Source organism: Pantherophis guttatus, chromosome 7, assembly GCF_059756535.1.
Source record: "Pantherophis guttatus breed Tessera chromosome 7, ASM5975653v1, whole genome shotgun sequence".
NCBI classification, from domain to species: domain Eukaryota; kingdom Metazoa; phylum Chordata; class Lepidosauria; order Squamata; family Colubridae; genus Pantherophis; species Pantherophis guttatus.
In genome coordinates, this window is record NC_142069.1 from 17,028,707 (window position 1) to 17,055,137 (window position 26,431).

The 26,431-nt window shown below is 40.6% G+C and overlaps 1 protein-coding gene and 1 pseudogene across 13 annotated transcripts in view; both read right to left on the minus strand.

Annotated features, from left to right (window-relative positions):
* WNK1 (WNK lysine deficient protein kinase 1) overlaps positions 1-26,431 on the minus strand; it is a 131,820-nt gene that overhangs the window by 97,931 nt on the left and 7,458 nt on the right. The gene's annotated exons all lie outside the window — the stretch shown is intronic.
* On the minus strand, positions 14,689-17,136 carry LOC148112773 (uncharacterized; annotated as a pseudogene).

Genomic DNA, 26,431 nt, shown 5'->3' on the forward strand with positions numbered 1-26,431 from the left:
AGAGGAAAAGGAGGAAGAAGAGCCCGCACCATCAGCACCTCGGAACTGAGAGCGAGGGGTATAAGGAGCAAACTGAGACTCTCCCCGTCTAAAGACCGCTGCCAACACCTTCTTCTTATCTCTGGTTTCGATGAGGAACGGCTCCAGGGCATCACCAAAAAGACGGGACTCCCAAATGGAACCGAAGCCAGATGCCACTTATGGCGGGCGTCAGCTTGCCAGTGACGGAGCCAGACAAGTCGACGAGCAGCGACCGTGGAAGCCATCGCCTTGGAAGCGAAGCGAGCAGCGCTCAATGTGGAGTCCGCCAAGAACTGCAAGGCTGTGACAATTTTATTTAAATCTTGCCGGATCCGTGGGTCCTCCGGAGGCAATTTCTCTTGAAGCTGGCGCAGCCAAAGTAAAGTAGTATGGTTGAAGAACGAGGCGGAGGAAGCCGCCCTAATAGCCCAAGCAGAACTTTGATGTGCTTGCTGAAGGACCAAGTCTGAACGACGTTCATCCGGACGAAGACCTTCATCTGGATCACCCGGAACGTTGGCGTTGGGCAGAGGGCGGCAATAGGGGCGTCAACAGACGGCACCTGAAGAAGAGAGTCTAACTCGTTAGCCACTTGAAAGTTCTTGCGGTCATTGGAAGAAAGCGACGGGACCAAACCCGGGGAAGACCACTGTCATTTCACCACATCGACAAACAGGGGAGGAGTCGGGATAGAGGTAACAGGTCTGGCCGGCTCAGCAAACATGGGATCCAAAGCCTCGGAGGTTGGAGCTGGATCCACTGCTGGTGAGGACAAGCGAGCAGTGTTAACGGCCTTAAATAAGGCTTGTGGAAAAAGTCCAGTGAAAGCCGGTTGATCTTGAGATAAGTTTTCGTCGTCAGATAAAGCAGAGTCACAATAGTCCACATCAGTCAAGGCCAAGGGATGGCTTGAGTGGGAACAAGTAGGAGAATCAGGAGCCCGAAGCCGGGATTCCTCAGCAACCGGTCGTTCCGGGGAAGCGGATGAAGTTGAACGCACCGATTCCGGGCGACTGCGAGATTGCTCTCGTGCAGCTAAAGACCTCTGCACAGCAGTTTCGATAAGAAGCTGGAGTTGCTCAAGTTGAAGATGTTGACAGGAAACCGTCGCTATCGGAGAAGAATTCGTAGGAGCAGAAGCAACAGGTTGCACAACCTCCGGAAGAGGGGCCACCAAAGTAGGAGGAGCAGAAGTACGCCACAAATCCGAAGTCGAAATGGTCACCAGACAATCTCTCAATGACAACTGATCCGGCGTATCAGGCCTAGGAGGAGTCTCAAGAGGCAGGTTGTCAGCTACTGGAGTGGGAACCACCCTCTTCGCAGCAATATCAGCGCTCGCTTTTTCGCAGAGCTTTTGTAAGACTCTATCTCTGCGTTTCTCAGATTTAGATGACCCGCTGTGCTTGTGGCCTTTATGGTGAGGTTGATGAGGCTCAGCCGATGGCAAGGAGTCACTGGAAACTGCAAGTTCCTCGGGTCTATCCTGAGAGCCAGAATGATACTGGACTTGAGCAGCAGTACTGGCCGAACGGCCATGTTTAGATTTTGCCAGTGCTTTTGGCATAGCTGCAGTGTGTCAAGGAAGAGCCTCAATTAAGACTGGGGGGGCACGAAAAACTCCACCAATTATCCCCTGTCAATATAGTAATTCAACAAAGGGAGTGTTAAAGAACTCAAGTATCACGCTGTAATAGGCATTGGGGGCGTAAAAACCCCTCAAATAAAGAGTAGAAAGGCAAACAGTATAAATTTTCTGCCCGGAGATTGGAAAGGCTGAGGATAGGGGGCGCAAACGCTCCACAATAATTGTCCAAATGTCAGTTCATAGGAAGGATGGCACAGTTCCAGTCAAAGTCAATGTATAATTCGCCAAAATGGCCACCGCCGCAATTATCAATGGCAAAATGGCGAGCGGTTCAAGCGAGGCACAGGAAATCCCTGCAGTAACTGAGGTGGCTGGAATGGAACAAGGTGAAGCCCAGCTAGTAGATTGCAAGCGTTAGATAGTTCCTGTCAAATGAGGCTTCCCACGTTGAAGAACAGAAGCAGAGTTAAATGAGGCTTCCCAGGTTAATTGACAGGTGCAAGCAGGCAAAGGTCAGTAACAAGCCTCGTAGCAGACAAAAAAAGGCAGTGACTGTAGCAAAGCAGGTGAAGCAGACCTCCCAGGTCCAAACGCCCCTCTCAGTCAAATATAGAGATTCCGGCAGTAAACGGCTGGAAACGGCGAAACGGAGGTTTTCAATTAACCCCCATGCGAGAACGGCGCGAAAGGAGTTCCAAAATGGCTGCCGCAGCCGTGCCCAAGCAAAGGGAGAGCAAACGCCGCTCTGGAGTTTGAAGCCAAGGCAGAATGAACAATTTACTTTAAAGGCTTCACCACGAGCCGATAATGAGGAAAGGAGCCCCCCCCCAACCCCCAGAGGGGACAGCAAGGGAAGAGGGCTCTCCTTTCAGCCACGGACAAAACAACGAGGCAGGAGTCACTCACAATGACCACAGTCCAGGAAGAGAAGCCGAAGTCGATCAATCCAAGGTCCAAATACCAAAATACACAAACGAAACGTAGTCCAGCAGTCCAAGGTCAAAAACACGGTAAATCAATCCAATTTTCAGCGATAGAAAAGGTATAGAGGGATATAGAAGAACAGAGCCAGAAAACCACATGCCCAATCAACTGAAGGGACTGAGTCAAAAGCTGGACCTGCCCGGCAACAAGGGCGGGCTTTAATATTATTGGCTGACTCAGTCCTTCAGCTGGTTGGGCAAGTGCTACCCACACTGGCTGCTGTCTCCACCAAACAATGGAGAAGGACCCTGGCTGATCTAGATACTTTTTTTTCCAGTTCAACATTTTATCTTTGTTGGCCCAGAAAGAATCTGGCTTTTATAAGCCCTTAAATTTCCTGGTTCTGATAAAAAGTTTGGATGGAAGAGCTAATACCCTTAAAAAACAGAAATAAAATTAAAATTAATCTTGCTTTTTAAAAAGTAGGCTAAAAATAACAGAATAATGTTTTAACACAGACCAATGCAAAGTTCTTTACATAAGAAAGAGGAAACAAACGCGCAGGTATAGAATGTGGATACTTGATTTGACAGTTATACTTCTGTTTGAATAGATTCTAAGCTAAACAGAATAAAGTGTACAGATACAGATACACTTACATTAGGGTGAACCAACAGGAGTAGAGTTTCCAAAACACATGAAATAACATTCTATTATATTCTGTATTGGCTAGATTCCACTTTAAGTATCATATACAAACTTTTGGGCAATATATTTTTAAAAAGCTCCAGAGAAATATGAAGAAACACAAACAACAGACAATAAGGTTAATTAGAGACCTGGAATCCAAGTCTTCTGAAGAGGTACTGAAGGCAGATATATGATAGCATTTTTCAAGTATTTGAAGTAATGTCACAAAGAATGAAGCCAAAGTACACTGCTCAAAAAAATAAAGGGAACACAAGCAGAAGACATCCGAGATCTGAATGAATGAAATAGCCTTATTAAATACTTTGTTCGTTACATACAGTAGTTGTGTGTTTCCTTTAGTTGTTTGAGCAGTGTATAAAATATTGTATGTAAGGAACAAAGTATTTAATAAGGCTATTTCATTCATTCAGATCTCGGATGTCTTCTGCTTGTGTTCCCTTTATTTTTTTGAGCAGTATATATTCTTTGACATTTTAAAGGCAGAACAAAATATAATGGCTTTAAGTTACATTCTGATGAAGATTCTGATTGAAAGTTAGCATAAATCTCTGAAAATTTACTTGTAATCTCAAAATATTTCTGGAGATCCCAGAAATAAACACTTCTAGTTATATTAAGGTAGTTGGTATGACATCCTAAGAAAATATCCTTTAATAAGTTACACATTTACGTACACTAATCCCTCTAACAAGGAGGCACAGCTAATAAATTATGATACATTCCAAATTTTTTGTGTTGTCATCCAAATCAAGGGTTCTGGCTCTTTCCTGGACTAAGTCGTTATATGAAGTCACATTTTTTGGCACCTTTCCTTGTATGTATTGAGAGGAGTAAGCCACCATTTCTGATTCAAAGACTAATTAAATAAACCCAAAATGGATCTATACATACCTTGCTAGGCACTTCCTGTCACTGGAGACAATAACAGAAATAATCAAAACAGCATTAGCATTCTTTTCCTTTGTCTCTAAGTCATGTTTTGGTTTGGGATGTTGTTCCAATTGGCCTGTTTTGCTATCCTGAAATAAATATTAGTATGCGTTCAAAACAACAACAGCTACTACTACTATTATAGCCACACAAGTTCCCATTCTGTTGGGCACTTTTTACAACCACTGATATTTAAACTGTATTTTTCTTCTTCCAGGAAATGAGTACAAATTTGTAAAACATCAGCTGCCCTCCCAGATAGTTCTGCACGATTCTTCTAAAGACAAATATATTCTTGAAGTTTAATTATACAACTATATTCTTTTAAGATTGAGAGATTAAATACTGGTAGGGAGGGATTAATTATTTTATGATTTTCATATCATGGGTTAAAGAAACATATGCCTTTTAAAAAATAATTTATGAAAAACAAAAGACTTACCATATTTTTGAGTCTATAAGACACATTTCCCCCCCCCAAAAGTGGATGGAAATGTCTGTGCGTCTTATAGAGCGAATGTTGCCAAAGCCCCGCCCACCCGCCAGCCCCCACCCTTTGGACTCTGCCTCCCAGCAATTTGCCTCTTTGCAGCAAACAGCCTGGTCAGCTTCAGCACAGTGATTTAGCACAAGCAGCTCATTAGCAGTTGGATCTGCCTCCCGGAATACCGCTGATCAATTGTTCCAGGCTGCGGGGATCGCTGTCGCCCATCACTGCCATCACCGCTTCCACATGCTCCATTTTTGGCCTCCATGTGCCCCATTTTCGGTCTCTGCGCGTCCCATTTTTGGCCTCCACACACCATTTTCAGCCTCCACATGTCCCATTTCTGGCCTGTTCTAGGCAGTGGCAATTCCCTCTGCCTGGAACGGGTTGAAAATGAGACACGTGGAGGCTAAAAATGGGACATGCGGAGGCCGATAATGGGACTTGCAGAGGCGGCGATAGGTGGCAGCAGCAATGGGCGGCAGTGATCCCCGCAGCCTGGAACAACTAGCTGATCAGCGGTATTCCGGGAGGCCAATCCAACCACCAATCAACTGCTCATGCTAAATCAGGCTGTGCTGAAGCTGACCAGGTTGTTTGCTGCAAGGAGGCAAACAACCTCCTTTGCAGAGGCTGATTTTTTTTTTCTTGTTTTCCTCCACAAAAGCTAGGTGTGTCTTATAGTCTGGAGCATCTTATAGTCCAAAAAATATGATATATTAATCTCTACAATTTCTGATATGATAAATTTCTTAATTTCCTCCCAAAAATAAAAGGCAGGTCAGCTACTTTTGGAATGTAGCATGCTTATAGACTTCGATAAATAAATAAAAATATTTATTTATTTAGAAAATGTATATGGCCACCCAATTCACTCATGGTAACTCCAAGTGGCTTATAGAAATAAATGATGTTCGTCCATCGTGTTCGAAGAGAACCTTGACATCCAACAGGCTGTCCGCGATGTGTCCGCAGGTGGCTGGTAAGGCCTATACAGGCATGAAATGTTCTGCCATATGTCGGGCAGACATGTGTGGGCACCATTGTTGCAGCATTTGCAGCTCTGGCTTTATAGAATGCTCACTTCTCTTGTGCTATGGTTGTTATAGAAATAAAAAAAAATTTAAAAATAAAGAAAAAATTATAGAAATAAAACTCTATCAAACTCAATAAACCCTCATCTCCCTGATGACCACAATCAAACAATCAAACAAATAACTTGGTTGGCTCCGTATCATCCTGGGATTCCCAGGCCTACTGGTAAAACCATGTCTTCAGAGTCTTTCAAAAGAGTATCAGGGTGAGGCCCAATCTTATCACTGCAGGGATGATGTTCCACTGGAAGTATGGCTCCACTGAGAAGGCCCTTCTTCTTGGTCCCACTAAATGGACCACCTTAAGAGGCACAGAACTCATAACACACTCTACCTCCCCACTCAAGATTGGGTAGATGTAACTAGGAAAAGATGGTCTTTCGAATAACCGGGTCCCATACATATCTTAAGCAACTTAAAACTCCATTCAGGATTTTGGTATCTGCTTACCATTTTAGACATTTACAGCATGTAGGTGCATTTTCAATCATAATATGTGAACAGTTTTGTAACCTGGTATATTTCATGGTAACCTTCCACCCCTCACATCACAAATGAATAGATTATCAAATCCATTACCTGATGCTTGCCTTTTCTTAACCATAAATTCCCTCACCAAGATCAAGAGAGGAACAGAATTCTGAATACCACTTACTATAGAATGCAAACTATTCCAGAGAAATCTACTGATACTCTAATTTGATACTACTGATACTCTACTATGCTATCACATGATCAAAACTCGGCTGCTTGGCAGCTAGTATGAGTTTATGAGAGTTGCAGTGTCCTGGAGTCATATAATCACATTTTATGACCTTCTGACAAGCAAAGTCAATGGGAAAGCCAGATTCACTTAACAATGGTGTTGCTAATTTAACAACTGCAGTAATTACCTAACAACTGTGATAAGAATGGTAATAAATGGGGCAAAATTCACTTAACAACTGTCTTGCTTAGCAACAGAAATTATGGGCTCCATTGTGGCCATACGTCAAGGACTACCTGTATTTCTTCATGCTAATTTATGAAATTAATTATGCTTTTGAAGGTAGAGTCACACAACACTGACATTTGTAAGCTCTTCAGGTGCCTTCAAACAAACCGATATTCTAGATATGATGGACTACAGTTTTCAGCATGTCCAGCCAGCGTAAGTCTGATATACAGACTATGAAAGATGAGTTTGTCCACCAGGAAGTCTGCTCTATGTAGTTTTTGCAAGACATTTTGCAATAGTACGTATTTTGCAAAACATTCTTTGCATATTCCAACTTTGTTTCAAAAATTTGCAACACTTCCTTAAATTCTCTTTCCAGGATGACATCCACAGAACAGATTATTCTCAATCAAAAGAAACATGTTACCCTAGTACAGGGTAAGCGGATGGAAGTTTGAAACTTACTGATAGATTTTCGGACAATTTGCAATAGATCATCCAAGGTTTCCAATTCCTAGTTCTTTAACATCAGCTTCCATCGACAAGTATTTATGCAAATTAGCATTCTACGAAACACTCCAACTCAGGATTCATCACTTGTAAGATCGGCATTAACGGATTAATAATACATTCCAATATGATCTGATGTCTAATCCTACATTTGATTAGACACCGATTTTGTGCTTAGACTAAATTTATGAACAATACAGTATTACAGACTACCTACCTCTTATTATAATAATTTCATTTCTTCCTTAATACAAAAATGGTACCAAAAGTAGCATCAATATTTGTTGCTTATAAATGTCTATATATCACATTTTCATCCTGTCATGTTATATATACACAGATAAAATAGATTCACATTTAATAATTTCACCTGTTTAGTATTTAACTGTTATATGAACTCTAGAGTGATTCCAATCTATGAAAGCAATATTTTTAGTGATCTACCAAATGCTCATCCACTATTTAAAAATGAATTACATCCTTTTCTAAACCACAGAACTATATCTCTAACTTAGGGTTAATAAAGGTTCAGTATATAATTGAAAAAATGTGGAATCATATTTCACTAGACTCATTAAACACAAAGCAAAACAAAAAATTGTAAGGCACAATTTTAACTCTCCCAGATTACAAAATAGATAGCTTACTAGTTGTTTGAAGAGTATGTTTCCTTTTCTTCTTAATCATTTAAATTCTCAATAGCAAAAATCCTGTTTTACTGCATACCTGAATTGCTTTTAAGAACTGTGTAATAAGATTTATGACCATGCTAGTTCTCCCATTAAAGGCTGTTTCAGTAGAGTTGCCTGGCACTTAAGTTTTTATGGTACTTTTAATTTCACATCATGTTCACCAGTGCATGTAACAAAGCAAATTAAAATAGCCAGCAACATTTTCTAGAGTTTTTCCCTAAGTGTATGTGACTGAAACAGGAGTGGAAGTTAGCAAATGTGCTCCTTATCTCAGGAAAAAGTTACTTATTTCCATAGCAGAGGATATGTTCAGTGATGAAAATGAGCCTTTATTCTTACTGAAATTTCTCAACTACAGTAACTTGAAATGATTAGTGCAGGAACTCACTGCCCTACTGTGAATGCAAACTGTGCCTACAGGAACAATTCATCCATATCCCAGATGTTACGGAAATGCTTATAGTCAATCAGTGGCAAACTAAATATGGTCAAATATATTTTAATATTTCACATCTCTTGGTAAAGAATAAAGGCACTGAAGAGAGATTCTAAGAGACAAACCTTCAAATTTAAGCCCTGCTGCAAGTGCTTTACTTTTTAAAAGTTGTTCTAGCCATTAAAAAAATCACAATTCCAACTAAAAACAGAACAATTTTCTTTCATCCATGATTAAAAATACTTTTATAGTTATGTTTGCTCCAGAAAATTGAAGAAAGATTCCCATCAAACCTGGGAACTACATAACAGAATCTCATGTTCTTGATTAAAGTGAAGGGGGTGGGGAGGAGAGGAATTATGTTATTCTTCATGATGATTTTTCCAAGGGAAAAATTTATGTCATTCTAGCACTAAGGTTCATTTTTTAAAAAAAATTGCCAGTAAAAGGCAACTACACGAAACAGTTGGGACTAGCAGATGACTCTAATTTGTATCGAAGTTGCCAACTACTGCCCTTGAGAAATGAAACTGCCAATCCTTACAATCAAATACTTTTTAAAACCCTCACAGCCATTTGTTTCTAAATCGCAGCAACTTAGTTTCCATATAACTAGGCTGAACTAATATGACTAATTCTATTTAGAATGACAAAATATTCTAAAAATTCAGAATGCTAACTGAAACACAGATTGCCAGAACAATGCAAACAGAAAAAAATAGACAAAATGATGAAACCAAACAGTCCACAAAACACAACACTCTGGAATGAAACAAAACTCAAAATTTTTCAAATCTTACATCATAAGTAACTATGGGCTCCCAAAATTTTAGCTTCAGGCTAAAATTGAGTGGAGAGATGCTTAATATGATCTACCACTCTGGAAAATATAAAAATTAATAAATAAATCATAGGAACTTTATGCAGACAGGTCAGAAGCAACAGAAATGCATTCTCTCACAAATACAACTTTTAAATGTATGTTTTGTATGAGTAGTTCCACAGTTGCCTAGACAGCACTTAATCTATCACTTATTTACTAGGCAGTCAGAAAGAAAGGATAGCACTGCTAAGGAATTCTGGAATATTCTCTAGTGGATTCAAAGTGCTTTTTCTTTCCCTTCACTGCAATAATAAATAATTTATAAATTGGTCCATAACCTTTTATTTTTATTTTATATGATGCTTGATTATGAAGTGTCTAAATGAAGCAGGAACTACTGAAAGTGGTCTAATATCAACCTTATTTAAACTAAGTAATTTTAACACCGAGATCATATATCATTTAAAATTTGAAAATAAGCAAATCACATACAATTCAGAATATATTCAAGTCTGCTATCTTTTTATTAAAAAACATTTTGACAGTATTGAACTAGTATTTAATTTATGCTCAGAAGTTAAGTGAAGATAAAACTGACCTGACAGAATCGGAGTCCAGTTCATTATGTATACCTTTGTCTACTTTATGTCAATAAAATCTTTCTTCTCTTCCACTAGTCTAATGAATCTATAGAATCTCAGACAGCAACATTTTTTTCTGAGTAAAAATAATTTGTTAAATTGTTAGACACTATTCATTGAAACAGTACTCCCAGAAGCTCAGTGCAGTAGTTTTGCTGAGGTTTCAGTAGATTATATCACTTGCTTCTAATATGACTCAGAATTGTCAATGATAAGAAAGCTGATAGCCAAGTTTCTATTTGATATTGTTGAATCAATTTTAGCTGCTGATCCTTAAGAGACATGGACAACCTATTTGGCTCTTTGCATCTAACAGCATGTCTCCCTCATCTTTACTAGCAAGTGTTTCAAAGTCAGGGAATACAAGAGACATATTAATACCTTTCCAAAGGTAGGAGTCCCCTCAGCCTGAAGAAAACTACTAAATCTTATCTGGCTCACAATGCTTCACTGTAGTGCATTACTCATTCAGTTCAAGAACAATATGAATCCTTCAGATGAGGTTTTTATAGCACAGAAAAGCATGTATGAATATTCCTGTTTGAATAATTAAAGCTGCTGATTCTTTCTTCAGGTCAACTAGTTGCTTCAGAAGCTGCTGCCCTTTTCTCCAAATACATGTCCATGGACAACTGTTTTACTGGACTCACAAACACATATACACACATGCCTACAGGGAGGGAGGGAGGTGGGAGTAGATAGCTAGATAGACAGACAGATGGACAGAGACCCAGACCCAGATATAGATAGAAGACAATATATACAGTCTTACGATGGTCACATATTTATGTCTATGTTAAGGTATCTTTTTATACTTTCCAATACAACAGAATGTTGGAAATAAATTATGTAATGGGGGCTGGGACTTTACATTAGCATAAAAGGCCTTTAAGAACAAAACTATATATTATCAATTCAAATAAATACAATAAATAAATAACTCATTTGAAGCAGATATGCTGTGTAGGAAGAAACAGACAAAAGGTGGCATTTAAAAATTGGGCTGGATTTGGCAAGGTCTGAAGGGAAAAAAATCCCAGTGCTTCCCCGTGGGAAAGGCAGCTGGATAACAGCATGGAATGTTGCCAAATATTGTGTTCTATTCTATAACCCACTCAAGTCATTCAAAGCAAAGCAGGTCTTAATTCTTGAAAAGAATTCCAGAAGCCGTGCTTTGCATCCTTAGCTTACTTTATTAAAGCTTTTAAAGTTTATATACTTTGGACCTGCTGTTTTCTTCCCATAGACATCCTTCTATTCCTCGACACCTCACTGAAGGCACATCTTCAGAGATAAAGGTACCTTTTGAAAAGGACTCTTTCATAATTTCCCAAATTGTTTCTCATTCATTATGAAGAATGAAGTATTTTTATTTAGATACTCGGTGGAAAAAAAAATCTTGTTTAACCTGGAAGGATAACTTTTAGTGCTAAAAGGTTATGTGGCTTTCTATCATTTTTAAAAATTCGTTGTTGTATCAAACATGATACTGACTTATGTTGTTTTACTGTTTGAACTGGATACAAATGTATGGTTATTTCATATTCTGAAAAATGAATGGTAAGTAGAAGAGAAGGCTATAGGTCAGGTATCTCTTAAAATATTCTCATTTAAAATTTCCCTACATAATTGATTTTTTTTAGGAAAGTTTGAACACTTTTCAAATTTCATATTTTCACACTTTCACAGGATGACAGACTACTTATGTCTTATTTTGATTTGTATAAATTAGCAAATTGGACAAATTTTTCAAATGCTGGATATTTCTGTATTTTCATTCAGGGATTTTATTCCATATAAACCAAATATATTTATTTGGATCACCACATACATATACCAATCTTTTATAAAGACTGTGAATTCAAACTGACAACAAAGCTTTACTTTGTTTGGTTTCCACCCTTACATCAAAATACTTACCCCACCAGTTTTATGAGGTATGTTCAATTGCTTATCTAAAATTAAGAGATGTTAAGATTTGAAAGACAACATCTACTTTATATCTTCATGGGATAAACAATACATGCCTATATAGAAGGAACATTGGACATACCTGAAGGTTCTTTCTCCTTATGCTGCGTGAGAGTCCATCGAATGGGTTAATCCTCGTCTGATTGGCCAGAGACTGAGTAAGAATTTGTTTAAAAACGCCTCTTCTTCCTGTCTAGCCCCAGTTCTGAAACGAAGTCGGGATCTGAAGAAACAAAACTTGAATGGAAAGGGAGTCAAAAGAAGTCCAGGACCCCCAACAAGGGAGGGTATGGACTCTTACGCAGCGCAAGGAGAAAGAACCTTCAGGTAAGTCCAATGTTCCTTCTCCCTTGCGCTTAGAGAGTCCATCGAATGGGATATACCCAAGCTAAATATCCCTGGGGGGGGGGGAAGAAGAAGAGGAGGCAGGCAGACCCTCCGGAGGAAGGACCTGTTGGAGCACTCTGCAACCAAAGGCGGCTTCAGCTGATGCAAATTTGTCCAATTTGTAATTGCGAATGAAGGGCGTCAGTGAAGCCCAAGTAGCTGCCCTGGAGATCTTGAGAAGAGGAGCTTGGGTGGCCCAAGCAGCAGGGGTAGCCGCGCTACGCGTAGAGTGAACTGTGATGCAACCAGGAATGGGCTTGTTCTTCCGTTCGTAGGCCAGGGAGATGCAGGCCTTGAGCCAGCGAGCGATGGTGGAAGAAGACACCTTTGAGCCAAAGGAACTTGGTTGAAATGAAATGAATAATGATTCAGATTTACGGAACGGTGCAGTCCTAGAAATATACTTCTTTAAGGCCCGACGAACATCCAAAGAGTGCTAGCGGTGTTCGCTGGGGTGAGTGGCCTGAGGCAGATGTCAGGTAACACAACCTCTTGGGCTCTGTGAAACCAAGTGTTGATTTTTGGGAGGAAGGTGGGATCCATCCGCAAAACGACTCGATAGAATGAAAAATGCACAAGTCCTTGCGAATGGATAGGGCTGCCAGCTCGGACACCCTGCGAGCAGAGGTGACAGCGATCAGGAAGGCCACCTTAAAGGTCAGAAATTTGAGGGAGGCGGAGGACAGCGGTTCAAAGGGTGAGGCCGTTAAGGCTTGAAGGACAAGACAAAGATCCCAGGAGGGATACCTGTGCACGGGGGGGGGGACGTTCAGACAATGTACCGTGATCCTTGTTGGTGAGAATAGTTGCTAAGGCCGCAACGTGTCGTCATATGGTATTGACTGCTAACCCGGCATCCAGACCCGCTTGAAGGAAGTCCAGCACCTGAGGAATGGACGTTCTCGTGGGGTCAATGTCCGAAGAGACACACCAGCGATGAAACGAAGACCAAGTCGCATCATATATACGAGTGGTGGACCCTCTGTGGGAAGCGAGGAGGGTGGAGATCACTTTGGATGAGAAGTGGTCCTTCCTCAGAATCTCCCTTTCAAGTGCCAGGCGGCCAGCTGGAACCATTGGGGTTCCGGATAGTAAATGGCCTCCTGGCAAAGGGAGATCTGATCCGGCGGGATCCGCCATGGGCGATTGATTGATAGCCCCATGAGGTCTGCAAACCAAGCTCATCGAGGCCAATATGGGGCAACGAGGATGACCTCTGCATTCTCGATCCTTCCGCACGACCCACAGTATCAGGGGAATTGGGGGAAAGGCATAAAGGAGGCCCGGAGGCCACGTGCAGCAAAGGGCATTGGTCCCCTCCACTCCCAGAGTCCAATACCTGGTGATGAAGCGAGGAACTTGTTCGGACTTGTGAATAGATCGATTTGAGGCTGGCCGAAGCGGCACACTATTAGTAGTTCTGCTCAGCCAATCCGCTCGGGAGTTGGAGGTTCCTGCTATATGTTCTGCTTGAAGAGAAAGCAGATGCCTCTCCGCCGATAGCCCATTGCGTGACTTCTTTCATTAGGATCCTGGAGCGCATCCCGCCTTGCCGGTTCACGTGGGCTTTTGTCATGACGTTGTCTGTCCGGAGAAGCACGTGGTGCCCTGACAGTTGGTGTTGGAAGTGGCGGAGTGCCAGATGGACGGCACGTAGTTCCAGCCAGTTGACATCATTTAAAGAGGTCCTTGGACGCCCAACGCCCCTGAGTGACCCGGATGTTGAGGTGAGCGCCCCAGCCGAAGAGGCTGGCATCCGTGGTGAGGATCAGGCACTGAGGCTCGTGGAAGAGGGAACCTTTTGTCAGAGCTGCGAATGTCCATCAGATGAAGGATTTGAGTACCTTCGGGGAGACCCTGATCTGGGTATTGGAGTTGCTCATACCCGCTTTTTGGCTTGGTAATAGAAGCCACTGAAGGGGTCGTGAGTGCAATCTCGCCTAAGGGACGATTGCCAAGCATGAGATCATTTGTCCCAATAATTGAGAGAGCAGAAGGAGAGGTGCCCTCTGTAGAGACCGCACCAGTTGCACCATGGCCTGGATGCTGCGTCGCCTTTCCTGCAACAGAAATACTAGACCTGCCACTGTGTCGATGCGGGCCCTGAGGTGGACCAAGTCAGTGGAGGGAGTCAGCTGACTTTTCTCCCAATTCATAGTGAAACCGTGTTGCTGAAGGGCCATGATGGTCACCTGGAGATCATTCTATGCCTGTTGGAATGATGAAGATTGAATTAAAATGTCATCCAGGTAGCATTGTAATCTGACCAGTGATGCCCTCAAATGAGCCACCACTACATCTAGGAGTTTGGTGAAAATGTGGGGGGTGGAAGAAAGTCCAAAGGGCATGGCTCTGTATTGAAAATGAGCCCCACCATAGCAGAATCTGAGGAATCTCCTGTGGGATGGTCTGATTGAAACATGGAGATAAGTCTCCTGGAGATCAATTGATGACAAATAATCTCCTTATCTGATGCCACCTAGAATAGTATGCAGGGTGTGCATCTTGAAACGCCTGTACCGTATATGAACTGCCCCCTGACTTCTTCTGCACCAAGAAAAGAATCAAATAAAAGCCAGCACCCTGATGTTCAGGAGGGACTGGTTCAATGGCCCGAATGGATAGGAGGTGCTGAATTTTGGCTTCCATTAGCGCTCTCTTGGAATAGTCAGTGGTCGTAGAACAATTGATGAAACATCGAGGGGGCTCAGAAATGAAGTCCAATGTGACTCCTAAAGTGACCGTCTGAATGGCCTAAGCATCCGTGGCTGTAGAATGCCAAATGTTAGAGAACTCGGTGAGACGATTCCAATGGGTCCCTGAAGAGAGGGATCATTATTTTCTACGATAGGGATGAAAAGTGGAGCCCCGAAAGGGTCGTCTGGACTGAGACTGCCGAGTGCGCTCTCTGAAGGGCTGTCTGTCATGGGACCTGTCGGCTGAGGGAACGAATGGTCGTGGAGGGGCCAGGGCTTGGTACCCAGGGTCAGAAGATCGAAAGGACTGTCTACGATAGGGAAAGGCAGAGCATCTATCCGAGCATCTGGGGGCAAATGGGAGGACCTTTCTTTTGTCCCTACCTTCCACTAGGACCGGGTCCAAGGCCTCTCCAAAGAGGAATCTGCCCTTGAAGGGAGCTGCAGCGAGACGCTATTTGGTCCTCATGTCTGCCTCCCAATGCCGCAGCCAGAGAAGATGCCGAGACGTGATGTTGGAAGCCAGGGCGCGTGAAGCGAATTTGGCTGAATTGAGAGTTGCATCCACAGCATACTCCGTAGCGGCGATCATTTTATTGATGTCCTGGTGCAGACGAGCATCCTCAGGAGATGCTCTAGCCTGCATCTGACGGAACCATATGAGGGACGTTCTGGCGAAGGAGGCTGCTGTAGCTGACTTGATGGCCCACGCAGCAGCCTGGTGGGTCTTACGGGTAGAGATTTTGGCCCATCTGTCTTCTGTGCAAAGACCCTCAGCTGCATCGGATGGTAGGATGCTTGGAGAGGTCAGGCTGGCCATGGGAACATCAATCGTGGGGAGTTTGAGGAGGTCCTTGAGCTCCTGTTCCACATGTAGTTTTTTGTCTAGCCCACTTGGTGTTAATATGGAACTGGGTTGGGCCCATTGGCGCTGGACAGTATCAATGAAGAGTTGTGGGGATAGTACCACCTCCTGTCCAGTAACAGCCTCTGTAAAAAGTAGTTTATTGGAGTCACTAGGATCCGAAGAATCTGCAGTGCATGCCGGAAAACCCCCATATTAGCGATGACTTTTGCCTTATGCAATAAGGTCTGAAAAACAGCTCATGCCGGAAGAGACCCGTGGAACGGGGCCTAACCGAAGGGGTTTCCTCCTCGTCTCCAGAGAGGTAATAATCAAAGGCCTCCTCTTTGTCAAGGAGCGATTGGTCGCTATGGTGAGAAGGAGAACGAGAATGGACTGAAGAAGAATCGCTGTCCAGATGGGATGAAGCCCTGGAAGACCGTTGTGCTTGAACAGGAGCAGATGATGGGGCCAGAATTCCTCTTTGGGTAAGGGCCGTGTCAATACCCTTAGCCACTGTTTGTGTAATGAGGTCGCATATTTCCTGAGGGATGGTAGACATATGGCCCTCCTCGGGGCAGAGCCCTGCCGCCGTAGGAGTGAAGGTGGCAGATGGTCTAGAGGCGCGTGGCTGCCTAGACGGAGGTGAAGTGGAATCACTTCCTTGAGAGAAAACTTCTCTGATAACGGACTGGTCCTCCTGTGTCTCAGTGGAAATAATTGGGGACCAGGAGGAGGTATCCTGGTGAATCTGAGTGGCGGTGTCCTGCCTCTGGATTGGGGTGGATGGAGCTGCCATTGTAGGGAGTGAAGGGGGGATGGTGGCTTCAGCCTGCTTCTTGGCCTTATCAAATTGTTTGGTTAGTGCCAGATGCCTTCTCCTAGCATCTTTTTCTGCTGCTACAGCAGCAGAAGAAGAAACAGGGGCAGTCTGAGATACTGTGGCTTTGGAAGAGTGCTTGTTTTTGGATCTGCCCCTGTGCTGAGAGGGAGCTCTAGATTTCCTGGAGGGGAAGCGACTGCAATTGGCCATGTTAGAATGAATAATGGCTGCAATAAATGCCCAATAGACAGGAGTGCTGGTAGTTAAAAATGCTCCTGAACAACACAATTGATTGTAGAGAAAAACCAGTTGTTGTGGTAAATGCTGAAGCACCCTTCCCCTAAAAGAAATTTCACTGAGGCAATAAGGTGCAAGGCTGGCAGAACAGCCTCGTTACTAAACAACCTCACACGATGTCAAACAAAATGGTGCCGGGCCGGCAACACAGCCCTCGAGCGTCACAAAATGTTGGACAAATGGCTGAGAGCAGCTCCACTAAAGCCGGGATCCCCTGTAGGGATGGCACAGAGCCGACAACACAGCTCCTGAAGCACCCAAAATCACTCACAATTGATGTCACAGGGCTGACAACACCACCCTCTTTGGCGCCATAATCGAGCCCGCTCAGAGCTGGAGCCGACGAAATGGCTCTTGGAATAATGGCGATCCGGGCGAAGCGAGGGAGAGCTGAGCTCCGACAACACGGAGCTATCCTCGATCCCCGTGGCGCGAGACCGACAACACAGCCTCCCACGTGCTCCCCAGGCAACTCACGGGCAGACAATCACGTCAAAACTGCAGGGAAAGGAATCCTGGTGCCAATGGAAGAAGACGGTGAAATGCGATCTAAATCACCGCCAGCAATCCGTGGCTCAGCTGAGCAGCGCTCAGCTAGCTCAGTCGAGCGGGAAACCTCAAACCACCGGTAGATCAGTAGGTTCTTAGCCAGTTGAAAAAATAATTAAAAAGCTGAAATTTTCCAATAATTAGAGAGTCCAGAGAATGGAGTTAACAAAAACAAGTCTCTAAAGGCCGGGACTGAGTAAGGAACTGGGGCTAGACAGGAAGAGGAGGCATGTTTAAACAAATTCTTACTCAGTCTCTGGCCAATCAGACGAGAATTAACCCATTTGATGGATTCTCTAAGCAGCACAAGGGAGAAACCACCTATTATGCAATGCAGCTATTACACTGTCTATGACAACCTGTTAAAATTTCGTGAACCTAAAGAAATGAAGACTTCATTCATTATTCATGTACTTATGGCCAAATGCTCATAAAGACATTACAAAAACTGCCAAGCATGGCTACAACCATAAGCCTGAATTTGTAAACAGTTGTAAAAGAATACAGATCTGACCTTGGGAGTGAGGAAAGAATAACCAATCCACTAATGGAGGACTTTCAAAAATGACTACAGTACTCCATTCTTGAGAAAGAGGAAAGCATGAGAAAAACACTCAAAATAACCTCACCTTCATTTTGTTTAGTTTGAGATGGAACAAAGAGAAACTCTGACAGGTTTCAATGTTCTATTATTCTAGCCTACAATACTAGAAAGCATTTCTAAAATATCTTAGCTTGCCTATCTCTAAGGGCTACAGCCATTCTGGTTTATTAGACATAAACATTCCACTGAACATAACTTGATCATTCACTATACCTAACTCCAACTACTTGTCAAAATTGTATGGCCATCTTCAGATTCCCCCTTGAATGGGAACTACATAGGAGTCAGGTTTGACAACATGCCTTATCTACAGTATACTGGCCCTCACTCTCTAGAATATGTTTTTCCTGGCAGTTAACTGCCATAAAACATCTTTGTTTGGCTTTGATTGATGGACTGTAGGTCAAGACTCTGGCCTGCATATATGCTTTGTTCTATTTGATTTTTGCTGCTTTCATTTTCCAACTTCATTGTACACCACCCAGATTCTCAAGATCAGTACAATAAACAATTGATGTAAATAAATAAAGACACTGCTTCTGGCTTGTTAGTTAAACTGATATCATTTGTCTCTGATTTTTCTATTTTTAACACCCCAAAATAATAAACAGCAAAATGTTTTGCTTACCATTTAGAATTAACACAAGAGGAAAAAAAGTCAGAGATCCTAATGTGAACACAATCCTTAAAACAAGAATTGGAAGCTCCCTTATTTGCCTATCCCAAGTTTCTCTAATTACTTTTCAGATAGGTGGACTTTAGTTAACCAGAGACTAACCAATTGTTAGAATTTAAGAGGCGATCGCCTTAGAAAAAATTGCTTTAATTAGTTTTAGCCATCCCCACTGGCAAAAAGATATAGTCAAGAGTGATCAATTAAAGTGCACCTGTTTAATTTTGCTTTGCTTTTCATTTCTGACCCATAAAATTACCAAGAATCCCTACCCGATACCAAAAACATTTTAATGGATAACTCTGGCTATACTCCTCCAAAATCCCACCCACAATCATCTCTTTAAAAAGAACAGAGTTTCCCCAATATCCCTCCTGTTTTTCCTTCTATGAGTTCCAGTTCATTGACACTTCATTTTCTCTAAAGCACAAGCTTTAATTTACTGCTTCTGCCTATACTTTTTGCACTTACCAAGTTTAATTATAACCAGCATTGTCAATGTATTTGTTCCATAATCCCCACTCTGGTGCAATCTTTCCTTCTGCATTTTTATTTATATCCATATGCAGTTCAACCCGTACTGAACTGTGAGCTGTGGTGGCGCAGGGGTTAGAATGCAGTATTGCAGGCTGACTCTCTCCACTGCCAGGAGTTTAATCCTGACCGGCTCAAGGTTGAGTTAGTCTTCCATTCTTCTGTGGTCGGTGAAATGAGGACCCAGATTGTTGGGGGCAATATGCTGACTCTGAAAAGTGCTTACAGAGTGCTGTAAAACACTGTGAACCAATATATAAGTCTAAGTGCTATTGCTAATACCAGCAGGAAAATGAAGAATTGGACCATTTCATTCAATATGAATTGCAATTGAACACTCTCCTGTTGTCTACCTGATTAAACAGTACATATTTCTGATATGTAGGGATACTATGCCTCTATATCTGTTCTCTTTCTTCTATTCCCTACTAAAGTCCATCCTATTCCCTGATTACTCCGTGCTTTCACAAGATTCAGCTTAATATTTCAGTACTAAACATATCTTCCTTCCTTCTACTGCTGCTCCAAAAGTACATACATTTCATACAGACAACAAACACCTGGTTGCATTTCCTTTTATCTGCTTCCTCTTGAAGTTCCAGAAATTCTAGTAATAACTATATTTAGGGGGGAATTTTTTTGCATGATCCTTCATAATATTGAAATGCTGAAGAGAGCTTATTAAAGCAGACACTTAAGAATGAACTATTACTACTTCAGGGAGGTAAGTGAAACAGATAAGGCTGCAAGAGAAATTCTCTGGATTTTTCCCAGAAGCCAATATACTATTGTTGTTTGGCTTAAGTTATTTTGCCATGCCCTGAATCCAATGCTTTATTACTTCTTTGATTTTATGTAATCCTAAAATAACAATTATTGCAGAGAGAGAGAACACAGAATCTCAGTTTGTTCATAATGTTGTTCCTTTTTCATGACCTATGATGGTGAGATATTAGAAAGGGCAACAGTCCAGTTGAAACCAATAAGATCCTCAGCCACACTAGCTTGCCAAAAGCTGGCTTTGATTCCAATTAATCAAAGCTCTAGCCTGAACACGACATTTGAATCACATCTAGGAATCATAAAGGAGGACTTGACTGGAGAAAAAAATCAAATGGTCTTAAATTGGAATATAGGCCTAATTGTACTCTATCTAGTAATTGTGCTGCCAATTTTGCAATTAAAAATTTATTAGCAATTAGAATGAAGTCTTCCCTATATCCAATGGAATCTTATAATTGCTGCAACATTCTTCTTACAACCAAGGAGGTATGGTTAGTTTAGGCTGACTTCTTAATGGAGGCTTGGAAGACAACTCCTGAATATCTGAAACATTTAGTTTGTTCTATGCACTGGTTACATATACATTATCTATGAATCTTACCATTTTAAAAGAAATTATTATTATAGGGAGTTGGTAATTTTCTTCCTTGCAGAATTGGGCTAGGGCTTTCAGAATTCTCCTGAGCACAGCCTAGCGGATTTTAATAACGGCAGCAACAGCACAGAGCAGTACAGGCACTTGTCTGCCAGTTTTGGGCCTCTAAATCTCAATCTGGTACTCATTTAATTGGGGAATTTAAAGATAATTTAAAAAAGAACTAGACCAATTGGGTCATCATTTCATAGGTATTTTTTTACCTAAATAGAGAAACAGAATGACCACAGGCAGCCAAAAAGCAAAGGGAGTGACTTCTGACCTCCTGCTGTTTTCCCCACTGAATTTCTTTGGGGGAAGCTAGCAAAGAACATTAGATTCCTTCCTTCCTTCCTTCCTTCCTTCCTTCCTTCCTTCCTCCCTCCCTCCCTCCCTCCCTCCCTCCCTTCCTCTTCTTCTTCTTTTTCCATTGTTTCAACAGACTATTTTCAAGGAGAATATCAGGAAGTGCTTTGAAATCCCAAAGCAATTGGATGTCATTCATCGAAATTGCCAAGAAGGGAAGAAAAGTCAAAGCTATGAAAGACAAAAATCTCGGAAAGGAACTGAACATAGAATTTCAGACAATTTATTGAAAAGACAAGGAAAAGTGCTATAGTCAGTTTCTAAAAGCACTGAAGATTCAAACAAATAGGGAAGAAAAAGTCTTCCAAAACTTGTTGAAACTCAGAAGGAAGTCCAACTTTAGACTGGAATGCTAAAGAACACTAGTGAACAGACAGCAACTGATTCAAAAAAGATCAAAGATAGATGAAATATCCCGAAATTCTGTTAACAATTTATGGAATAACTACAGATATATGGCAAGAATCTGTAAAGGTTCTAGCCAAACTAATCCAGCATATGTGGTGAATACAGTGGAAGAGATGAATTTATATACCAATACCAAAGAAAGGAGACTTGCACAGAATATGCAAACTATTGGACAATATCGTTGATTTCACATCCTAGCAAAATAATGCTTAGGATAATCCAGATTAGAGTCCTACATGGAAATGGAGATGCCAGATGTTCAAGATGGTTTTAGAAATTGCTGAGAAAAACATTGCTGATTCATGCTGCATAATTGAGAAAGCCAAGGACTATCAAATCACTGATTATATAGAAAGAACTTCAATCGTATCAACCATGTCAAGATGTCTAATGTTCTGAGGAAAATGAAACTCCAGAATATTTCATTGTCCTCATATGAAATCTACACATAGAATAGGAAACTACAGTCTTGATGAACATGGCAAAAGTGACTAGCAAATCAATAAAACAGTATAGCTTTTCTTTAATTATTCAAATTATATGCTGAGGGAGCATATATTGAGGGTGACTGAATGGTTTTACTACGGGAGAAAGAAACATAACAACCTGTGCTGTGCTAATGACACTACTCACATGGCTAAAATTGCAAAATTATCTATTAACTCTATTAATAAAAGTCAAAGAAAAAAATGAAACTAATATTAAATATAAAAAACCAAATTAATAACAATAACCACAGCAAACATTCTTAGAATTGGCAAAGATATTGAAATGGCTTCTGCTTTTTAGGATCAAATATTAACAATAAACGAGCCAGTAGTGAAAAAAAATACAGACTACTACTTGGTAGGATTAATAGTGAAGCCTTGGAAAACGTATTACCCTGTTTCCCCCAAAATAAGACATCCCCTGATAATAAGCCCAATCGGGCTTTTGAGCACATGGCAATAAGGCCAAGAGCTTATTTCAAAGCATTCAAAAAAATATAGGCAGGGTCTTATTTTGAGGGAAACACAGTAGTAGGATAGGAATGAAGCCTTGGAAAAGACATTCAGAATCTATGACATATCTATGTATACAAAGATCAGATCCTTGCAGGTTTTCCTTGTGATATTCTATGGAGCAAAACTGAATTTGGAAGAAGCAGGAGACTACGGATTCCTTACAATTTTAACATTGGGGAAGACTCCTGAAAATACTGTGAATAACCAACAAAACAAACAAATGGATCATAGAATAAATCCAGAGTTCATCTTAGAGAAACAGAATTTAAACAGATACATCCTGAAAGACTTTCAGTATATCTCTAGGAAAAACACAGTCTATCTCCACTGGATTGAAAAAGAGATGAAAGCAGAACAGAATAACACAGTTGGAAGGGACCTTGGGAGTTCTTTCAGTCAAAACCCCTGCTCAAGCCAAAGACCCCTATACCGTTCTGGAATTGCTATCCAATTTCTTCTTTAAAACCTCCAATAATGGCACACCCACAACTTCTGAAAGCAATCCATTCCACTGATAATTTGTTCTGTCAGGAAATTTCTTCTTGGTTCCTAAGTTGGATCTCTCTTTGATAAGTTTCCATCTGTTACTTCTTGTCTTGCTTTGAAGAATAATTTGGTCCCCTCTTTTTTGGGGCAGCCCTTCAAATATTGGAAGACTATTATCATGTCACCCTGAGAGGACAGGTCATTGTGAGAAGGTCCATATGATCACTAAGATTTAATTCTGACTTGATAGCACATAATCATATAAGATGCTTATGTTTCTGTTAAGCAAACATGAACATTTATTTGTACAGATACAGAAAAAAGTTCATTTCTAATGCAAGCATTCACAATGCATCTAATTTGTCCAATGCACAACTGCTGTTTCAAATGTGAAACAGGCTTTTTTCTAGTATTTTAAAATGGTTTGAATGTGGACTTGAGTAATCTGAATTCAGTGACAGCTTTAATCTAAGCTAAAATATGTTGGTGTTTGGAACAAACCATTTCCCACTTAAAATAGCAGTTTCATACAATATCTGAAATGAGATGCTTTGCAAACTTTGTGGGCATAACTTTTTGAAAGCAAACATTGTGCTCATCTCTAGTTATTTGCTATATAATAGAAATCACAACTTTATTTAAAATTCTCCAACTCCTTCTTGAAATCTTTTAACATATCCAATACTGGATGATGACTCATTTTTCAAGAAATATTCTTACTCAGTGTCTTTCACAGGTGTATAATAAGTCAAAACAAAGGAATTACGAAATTAATTTGATGACCAGAAGTTTTAAATAAACTGCATTTGTATTATACTATTAAATATATATATAATTACTATAACAACTAGTTTTCCTCACTTACTGAGGCAAAGAAATGGTTACAAATTATTTATCTTGGTGATTCAAATCATTATTTAAAATCTTGCACGATACTTGTAAGTATAATAATTGAGTGTCAAGCTGAATTTTGTTTACTCAACAGACACATTAAAGTAAATTCGGGCTTGTAATTAACTACTCTCCCTGTCAATAGTGACAAGTTAAGATTTCCATCCACCCAGTGTAGTTTCTTCTCAAATAAAAAGCGTTCAGTCAAATCCAATACTAAACCATGGTTACAGCACAATATTTTTTTCTAGGGTCCACCAAAATTTGTGGTCTCTCAACTTTCCTTCTTCTTCAGTACAGCCTCCAAATTACAAATTTCTGTTTTTCATTATTAATAATTTGTCAGTTAACAAATTAAGCTACAGTTATTGGGAAAACTGCATTTTTGTTAGCTTGTTTTTACTAAACAAATTAAGTGTAAACTGCTGTTTATTTAAGTACCAGTAAAAAGCAAGCTAAGGTTGAAACAGAAGCCATGCTTCCATATCCATCGTCACAGCCACATCAGGGAGGATAGTATGCAATCTATAAGAGTTTAGGCTCCCAAGACAAGTTTAATGGTGTGATTATATATTTCCCTCGTTTCCTGAAAAGATGATGATGAAGAAACAAAAAGAGGAAGGATAAGCATCCTGCCCTAGTCTTCATAATTCAGATGGCATAGAGTGCAAAGCTATTATAATTTCCATCAAAAGGTTTAAACAAAAAAGTCTTATTCCACCATATTAAGGGCAGAGGGAGGATCCCTCAAAAATCAGCAAATATTTGTCTATCTTTTGGAAGCAAAAAATGGAAAAGGAATGCAGCAAAATGGAAGAACGGATTGAAAGATACCAATGAAACATGACATGAAAAAGGAACATAGATCTGTCAGAAAAATGGGCAAGAAAGGAAAGATACAACCACCTCTGATTTTTTATTTCTAAATGTAAAAGAAACTAATTAGAGAATCAGTAAGAAGAATGCATATACAGGTTTAAAATTGTCTGCTGAGGCATTTTTCTATATTAAAATGTGATATATTTTCCTCAAATCATTTTTCATGCAGGAAAAGCTTATGTAGCACTTCCATATATATGCAGCATTAGGCTCAATAATACAGTACAGAAAATCTGACTTGGTTGACTGCTTTTAACAAATACTTCAGCAAGCTACTTAACCATTACTTTTTAACATTTTATAATGTATTATTTTATACTACTCTTCCTTCAGCAGGGCTGCACACTACTTTATAAGAAAACATGAATATAATCTTAAAGAAAACACCAGCATAAAATCAACAATCATTAATAATAAGTGTAATATATGAATGAGTGGGACAGGCAAAAAAGCACAATCTTTTCTTAGAATAGATTGTTATCTCACAAATTGGGGAAATAGACATACATTGTTATCTAAAATAAGATACTATGGAGGCAGCTGCATTTGCCTTGGGAGAAAATTCCTCCTTAGAGCACTGCCCCTGTCTATTGGCCACTTCATTGTGAGCCAAACTGCTACTCTATAAAATCACAAGTAGGGATTCCTCAACTGTACGAATAATATTGTATAAGATTGGGTCTTTTAACAATTTGGTTTCTAAACTGTGTATAGCTTTATAAGCTATTTCAACAAACTAAACTGGACCCAGCAGTCAACTAGTGCTTTCAGAACTCACATGATCCCATTTAGCTGTTAAGTATCAAATGCACCATGCAAGTCAATCAAGATTTTTTAGATTTTAATGGGAATCCTCAATTCTGACAGGCAGATTAAATTTTCTACTTCTTATAAAAAATACTTATTATCTTAAAAATAGTAGTTAATTCCCTCATGTGTGCTTTTATATATTAAGAAAATAATTTTCTACTTCACCTAAAAATTATTCAATAAAAATAAAGATCAGACTTCACTGCTTTGGGCTGTAGCCATTGTTTTATTTACACGAAAAAGAATCAACTGTATACTTCATTTTCTTCTGTCTTCAGGAATAAATTTACCATTAAAGGCACCACTCAATATTATATATAAGTAGTCCTTCAGGTTCAAAGAAGACAAGCTGTTGTACAATTCACCTGTGGACACTGAGGTGGCTCTGCAGTCCCAGCCTGGAAGTGCAGAGTGTACTTCAATGGGGACATTGGAAATCCATTGTTGTGATAATTACAGGTGTTATTCTGTGATGCCACTCAAGTTTTCTATCACTTTTTTGTGATGTCTTCAAAGCCAATGGAGGCTTCATAGCAGAGGGCTTGGCAGCCACAGTTTCTAGTTCCTTTTGCTGGATGTCACTGAGGTGAAGGGTTTCTTTCACATCATCTTTGTTGGGCTTGCATGGACAACCTCAAGATCTCTCCTCAACCTCCAATACATCACAGAGCAACTGGCAAGGCATATGGTGGTCATCCATTCTAATGATCTGTCCCATCCACTGCATCTGTATTCTGATAATCAGAGACGCAATGGTGACGGAATTCACACAATCCAGGAGCTCCAGACTGAAGACATGATCTTGCCAATGAATGGAGAAGAGAGAACTCATGTGAAATTTCTCCAATTGTTTGATGTATGTACAGAGTCCAGGACTCATAGGCAGAGCTGCAGAGTCACTTATACAGTGGGAGGGGCAGCGTATAGGTTTGGTAAATAAATCCATATAGGAGAGAAGAGATAATACAGCTCTGTAGATTTTCAGCTTTGTGGAAATA